Source organism: Dama dama, chromosome 11 (genome assembly GCF_033118175.1).
Source record: "Dama dama isolate Ldn47 chromosome 11, ASM3311817v1, whole genome shotgun sequence".
Taxonomy (NCBI): Eukaryota; Metazoa; Chordata; class Mammalia; order Artiodactyla; family Cervidae; genus Dama; species Dama dama.
Genome location: NC_083691.1, coordinates 99276176 through 99284245, shown reverse-complemented (window position 1 = coordinate 99284245; position 8070 = coordinate 99276176).

Sequence of the window (8070 nt, the reverse complement as noted above, 5' to 3'; positions counted from 1 at the left end):
ATGGACTGCAGCACGTGCCAGGCTTTCCTGTCTTTCACTGTCTCCCAGAGTTTGTTCATACTCATGCCCCTTGAGTTGGTGGTGCCATCCAACCATCTCATCCTCTGCTGCTCCCTCCTCCTTTTGCCTTCAGTCTTTCCCAGCATCGGGGTCTTTTCCAACAAGTCTGTTCTTCACAATCAGGTGGTCAAAGTATTGGAGCTTCAACTTCAGTATCTGTTCTTCCAGTGAATATTCAGCCCTTTTGGATTGACTAGTTTGATCTCCTTGCACTCTCAAGAGTCTTCTCCAGCACCGTAATTTGTGCTATTGGGTTGGCAAAAAAGTTTGTTTGAGTTTTTCCATTAGATATTACAGAAAAACCTGAACAAAATTTTGGCCAGTTCAACATCTGTGTTCCATGAATCACTCATTTAAGCCTCACATACCCTTCTAAGGAAGAGCGCACTCATATCCCCACCTTCCAGATGAGGAATCTCAGGCTAAAGGAATATATTTAAGTTGTCCTAGGTTACACAGGTAGCAAATGATCAAGTATAGATTTAAATGCTTATAGTCTAACCCCAGAGTTTGTGGTCCTAATCACCAGGAATATCATTCCTCAGAGGGTTATAGTGATTTGCTATACATTAGAGCATGTGTTATCTTGATCATTGCTTTCCACTGCTTGTCATCTTCTGAAGTAAGACATTGCTCATTCAACAAATACTTATGATGTTGCCAATCCCTAGCTTTATATCGTAGGCTGAGGATGTCAAGATGAATCAGACTGATCGCTGACCTCAAGGAGATGATGGTTCCCATAAGCAGGTCACAAGAAAAAGAGTCATGTAAACACACAATTATAATGCAATATGGCAATTCATGATTCAGGGGGTGTTTGTACAGAATGCTAGGGAATCTCAGAAGATGGAGTGGCTAATTCTGTGAGAGGGAGCTTGGGAAGACTTCAGCAAGAAAGGGAGATTTAAAATAAATTTTAGGGACTTCCCTGGTGATCCAGTGACTAAGACTCATACTCCCAATGCAGGGGGCCTGGGTTTGATTCCTGGTCGGGGAACTAGATCTCACATGCCACAGTGAAGATCTAAGATCTTGGATACCAAAAACTAAGACCTGGCACAGACAAATAAATAAATAAAAACTTTTAAAAATAAAATTTAAAGGGTGAATAGTTAATTAGATGGATGCTGATGTAGAAAAAGTTTCAAAGCAAAGGAAATAATGAAGGTCATTATTGAATGAAGAAAAGGCATGAAGGTCTGAGAGTGCATGACAGGTGAGGGAATGAACACAGGTGGGAGAGACAGGAGTACAAAGTCCAAGGGTAATCTTCAAACATGTTCTTCAGACCGCTGTTTCTGTGTGATGTGAATTCTGAGATCAACTAGGTGTGGAAACCACTGTACCCGAGAATCTCTTCTGTGTATTCACAATGCATGTAAGTCTTTCCTGGTGGCTCAGACTGTAAATAACCTGCCCGAGTGCAGGAAACCTGGGTTTGATTCCTGGATCAGGAAGATCCCCGGAGGAGGAAATCCACTCCAGTATTCATGCCTAGAGAAATCCATGGACAGAGGAGCCTGGCAGGCTACCGTCCATGGGGTCGCAGAGTCGGACACAACTGAGTGACTAATACACACACATGCAATGCATGTAAGCATATTAGAGACTTAAAGAAGTACTGCAGTAACCAACCTGCAGTTGGTTGCAATTCCTTTAAAACAAATTTCCCATCTTAAGTGTTTACAGAATTGCTTTTTAAGTATCCAAATAACACTTACTTGTCATCTCAAGAATTTCCATTTTTGGGGAATATTAGCCATAAAAAATGAAATAATGCCATTAGCAGCAACATGGATGGAACTAGAGATTATCGTATTAAGTGAAGTAAGTCAGAAAGAGAAAGACAAATACAGTATGATATCACTCCTATGTGGAATATAAAACATGACACAAACTAACTTATCTACAAAACAGAAAGAGACTCACAGACATAGAGCACAGACTTGTGGTTGCCAATCGGGAGAGGGTTGGAGGAGGGATGGATTGGGAATTTGGGATTAGCAGATGCAAACTATTATATAGAGGATGGATAAACAACAAATTCCTACTGTATAGCACAGGGAACTATATTCAGTACCCTGCGGTAAACCATAATGGAAAAGAATATGAAAAAGAACATATATGTACAACTGAATCACTTTCCTATATAGCAGAAATGAGCATAACCTTGTTAATAATCTATATGTTAATAAAATACGTTTTTAAAAAAGAGAGTTTCCATTTTTTATAGTTTTAATTTTTCTGTTGAGATTCCCTATGTGTTCACTCACCAGTATCATATTTTCCTCTAATTCTTTGACCAGAAGTTTAACAGCTACTTTAACAGTCTTTTTTTGCTAACTCTAAAATCTTGGTCCCCCTTAGATTTGATTGAAATTAGCTACCTTCTTTAAAAAAAATTGCTATGGATTATTATGCTGTTTGTTTGTACGTCTACCAACTTTTGATTCTCAGCCATTGTGATCATACATTTTAGAGACTCTAGTTTTTGTTTTCTTTCTCTGAAGGGTGTTGATTCTTGTTTTAGCACACTCATTAATTAATGAACAATCATGTTGAACTTATCCAGTCTTATGTTTATATTTGCTTAGTGCTGACACGTGAAAAGTTTTAGATGCTTCGCAAGCCATTCTAACTTGGCAGGAGTCAGCCTCCAAGTTCCCTTTATCTCTTGTGAACTTTGTTGGTACTTGGCTTTAGATTTTGTTAGGGTGAATTTAGAGCAGATGTTACTCTAGGACTTGGTCCTCACTCCTAAGGTACAGGCTTTCCACTGTCTCAGCTGGATGCCAAGGATGCTAATGAGGTGTAAAGAAGGTCTCTTCACTTCAGCAGGGCTCTTCTCCAGTGTCCTCAAGGACTGTTCCGTCCCTACTTGATCCACTCTCAAAATCATGACAGTTACTGTCTGTGAGTTTCAAGAAGTCTTTCCCTGCACATGGACAGCCTACCTTCACGAACGGACTCATAGGGTCTCTCCATATGTACCTCTTGGGCTTTCTCTTTCCTTAGGTCCCTGCTTTGCCATATCCCAGTCCAGATATTCCACTTGCTTCAGCTGCCCTCAGACCATTACTCCTACCTCCTTGACTCAGACAGATCACAGTGTTCTGCTTGGACTCCAGTTCTTTGCTATCAGTTGGAAAACGTTCTCAAGGCAGAGAATTGGGTAATCAAGAGGCTCATTTTATAAATTTCCTTTTCCTAAGGGATCACAATCTTTTAAAAAATATTTTTATTTATTTACTTTTGGCTGCACTGGGTCTTCATTGCTGTCACAGGCTTCTCACAATGGTGGCTTCTCTTGTTGCAGAGCACGGGCTCTTGGGCACATGGACTCAGTGGTTGTGGCCCATGGGCTGACTTGCCCCTCAGCAGGTGGGATCTTCCCAGAACCAGGGATGAAAACCATGTCTCCTGCATTGGTAGGCAGATTCTTAATTACTGGACCGAGGTCCCAGGATTAAAGTCTTGTGCTGCTGTTGTCCATCCCCTAAAAACAGTTGCCTATAAATTTTGTCCAGTTTTATAGTTGTTTATGGAAAGAGGGTTTTCTGGTATAATTTACCCTATCATGGTCAGAAATGGAAGTCCAAACAGCACATGAAGCTAGCTGTGTAGCATATACTTTGAGAAATACTGAGATAAGTTTATATTTAATTTTATTCCCATTTAAAAGATATATTTATTTATTTGGTTTTGGGATCTTTAGTTGTGGCATGTGGGATCTAGTTCCCTGAACAGGGATTGCTCCCCGTCAGCCTTGGGACATGTGGGGTCTAGTTCCCTGAACAGGGATCGAGCCCCGCTCCCAGCCTTGGGAGCATAGAGTCTTAGCCACTGGACTGCCCGGAAATTGCTGTACTACCTTCTTGATGATGTCTGTTGAATATGCCAGGCCCTCTCTTATCAAAGGGCCGTTGGATCTGTTGGTTCCTCTTCCTGGAATACTCTTTTTCCTGACATCCATATGGCGCACTCTCTCACTCCTTATGTTACATCCTCAGAGAATTCTTCACTGACCACCCTTTCTAAGATCCTACCCCTGTCACTCTCTATTTCCTCACACTGCTTCATTTCCTTCACAGCATTTTTCATTGCCTGACCTACATTATATCTCCTCATTTATTTATTTTTCCTATTGAAATTAAGCTCCATGAGAGGAGGGACCTTAGTTTTCTTCACCACTGTACCCAAATCTCCTAGAACAGCACCTGACACTTAGCAAGCTCTCAATAAGCGAAGTTAAATAAATAATATAAATTATAATAAATGTATTTAAATGGAATTAAAAAAAATCATTTGGCTGCACCAGGTCTTAGTTGCAGCACAGCTGATCTTCACTGAGGCGTGTGGGATCTAGTTGCCTGACTATCGATTGAACTTGGGCCCTCTGCACTGGGAGCACAGAGTCTTAACATGTACCACCAGGGAAGTCCCTAAATGGGATTTTTTCTGAGGCTGTTCAGAGTGATAAGGAAAGACTGAAAAAAGCAAATAGCAAATATGTTGGGAAAATCCACATATTTTATTGATTTTATGAACAAAGGCCACTGATGCAAAAGTACTGGTAGATTGTTGTGAATCACAGTGAGGAAATTATCCTGTTTATCTGGGTGAACTTAACAGGGTTCAATCATCTTTTCCCAACAGGTCTATATCAGTAAAAGTCCAAACAGAAGAACACATAAAATAAGAAAAAAAAAAGTGCACCCTGGGGCAACGCTATTGCACCATCGGTGTCTTCCAGAAGAAACTATTTTCCCTCTTTCTTAGATGTAGTGGCATTCAGAGCCAAAAATAGCATCTGTTACACAAAAGATTTGTTATACATAGGTTTGCTCTGGAGTATGAAAGCAAATTTCTGGAGAGAAATGCTTCTTTTATTTGTGTTTATTTGTAGAATGAACGAATGATAGACTCTCACAGGAAGGGATTCTTTGATGCAACTCGGCCAAGGTACTTCAAATCCCCCTAGGTACTGGAGCTCTTGTAAACCCAAAAGACATTTCTCTATTTTTTTAATAAATCCATTTTGTTTATTTATTTATTTATTTGGGCCATGCCACATGCAGGATCTTAGTTCCCCAACCAGGGATTGAACTGGCATCCCCTGCATTGGGAGTGCAGAACCTTAACCACTGGACCACAGGAAAGTCTCCCAAAGGGCATCTCTTGAAGCAGAGATAAAGCCAGAGAAGCATATGCAATTTAGTTATACCTCTTTGATATGAATTCTCACTCAGAACTATTCCATTTGCTCACTATTCCAGGAGAATCTATGGTAAAAATGGTGGACATAGTCCAAGTCATTGTGATCAGCAACTCCAGGAATATTGGTTCTAATTCCCACAACTTCTTAAAGATCAAGAAAGGTCTTCAGGTACTTCCAATTTTTTGAGGTTCCTGATATATTAAGAAAGGATAAAGCTCTAAATCAGCGTTACAAAAATTGTGATGTTTAAATGTTTCCATTTGATAAATTAATATCTTTAAAACAGGAACATACAATGTGGTTTATTATGCCATTTGAGGTTATCTTTGTGACTGTATTGAGGACCTTATTTGGAGGTAATATCAAATGTCTATGCTTTAGCTCCTTCAGAAATATAAGTCCATTCTAACGCTTCTGTGATGGAGCCTGACCACTCCCTGGATGTTGCTAAGGTCTTCCACTGGTCAGCCAATGGTTCTGAACTTTAAAAACTGTCTCTTCATAAAGATGGCCAAGAGGCACATGAAATGGTGCTCAACATTGCTAAGTATTAGAGAAATGCAAATCAAAATTATAATGAGGTATCACCTCACACCAAGTCAAAATGACTATCATCAAAAAGTCTACAAACTAGAAATGCTTGAGAGAGTGTGGAGGAAAGGGAACCCTCCTACAAACTGCTGCTGGTGGGAATATAAATTGGTCCAGTTGCTTTGGAGAACAGTATGTTGTTGTTGTTCAGTTGCTAGGTTGTGTCTGACTTTTTGTGACCCCATATCAGGCTCCTCTATCCTTTACTATCTCACAGAGTTTGCCCAAATTCTAGTCTGTTGAGTTGGTGATGCTCTTTAACCATTTCATTCTCTGCTGTCCCTTTCTCCTTTTGCCTTCAATCTTTTCCAGCAGCAGGGTCTTTTCCAATGAGTTGGCTCTTTGCATTAAGCAGCCAAAGTATTGGAGCTTTAGCTTCATCAACAGTTCTTCCAATGAATATTCAGGGTTGATTTCCTTTAGGATTGATTGGTTTGATCTCTTTGAAGTCCAAAGGACTTTCAAGAGTCTTCTCTAGCATCATGATTCAAAAGCATCAGTTCTTCAGTGCTCATCTTTCTTTATGGTTCAAATCTTACATCTTTACATGACAACTGGAAAAAACTACAGCTTTGATTATACTGACCTTTGTCAGCAAAGTAATATCTCTGCTTTTTTTTTTTTTTTATGTCTCTGCTTTTTAATATGCTGTCTAGATTTGTCATAGCTTTCCTTCCAAGGAGCAAGTGTCTCTCAATTTCATGGATGCAATTTGAACTTGAGTCTCCAGCATTGTAGGCTGATTATTTACCACTGTACCACCTATTCTTTTATGGAGAGCAGTATGGAGGTTCCGGTAAAAACTAAAAATATAGCTACCATCAGTTCAGTTCAGTCACTCAGTCATGTTCAACTCTTTGCAACCCCATAGACTGTAGCATGCCAGGTTTCCCTGTCCATTACCAACTCCTGGAGCTTGCTCAAACTCATGTCCATCAAGTTGGTGATTGCACCTAACCATCTCATTCTCTGTCATCCCCTTCTCTTCCTTCATAGCTACTATGTGATCCAGCAATCCCACACCTGAGCATATATCTGGAGAAAAACATGATTTAAAAGAATACATTTACCCCATTGCAGCTCTGCTTAAAATAGCCAAGACATGGAAGCAACTTAAATGTCCATCAACAGAAGAATGCATAAAGAAGATGTGGTATATATATACAATGGAGTATTACTCAGCCATTAAAAAGAATGAAATAATGCCATTTGCAGCACTGTGGATAGATCTGGAGATTATCATACCAAGCGAAGTCAGACAGAGGAAAACAGATATCATATGATATTGCTTATGTGAGGAATCTAAAAAAATGATACACAACAAGTACAGAAAGACTGAAAAGTAAAAAGAAGGCAGGCTTCCTAAGGACAGCAGAACTTGAGGAATGATATGATCATGAGTTCCCTAGTTTTTCTTTCTGCCTCCCATATATTCTGATTCTGAGTAGAGCATTGAGGAAACCTGCAAAATGGAACCACCAAAAGGCACAGTGAAGAAAAGGAAAAAAAAAAAGCTCCACGTGAAGCCTATTACCCTTGAACAAAGGATCAAGAAGAGATGCATAAGAGAAAGGAAAACCATTATCTCCCTAACTCCTGCCAAACATGATGGATCAATATCTGTACCTAAGGTTTCTGCCAGGCCCAATGAGGAGTTAATCTTCCATTTCCCTGACATCCTTAAGGAATTAAGAGTGAAGTTCTGATTTATCCATCGGGTGGTGTTGGCAGGACCAAAGAAGGGGCTGATCTTTCGCATCCAGCAAAGCAGGCAGTGCTCTGACTTCCCTGCTTTGGGACGTCAGTGGGATCCAGTGGGGAGCTGCACCCCTGCTTCACCTGGCATCACGGAAATGGAAGGAGGCTGTGTGTGGTGGGGCTAGATGGCCCTTCACATCCCCTACCCCGTGTCAGCTCGGCAAAGATGGGAGCTGAGTTTATACCCAACTGGGAGAAAATAAGGTAGCGTGAGTCAGTGCTAAGACGGCTACTGAGCTTCCACCCTACTCCTCTGCCTTCACAGGCTGTATGAGTCACTGCTCCACCTTTTCAGGATCCTGTCAACAGAGTTTAGCAGGGTGCTGAAAACCCACCCACACCTTGACCTGTAGGCTACACCCTAATGCTAAAATGAGTGACTGTCCAAAAAGTTAAATAGGATTCAATGTCTCACAATATAATGATCAAAATGTCCAGAA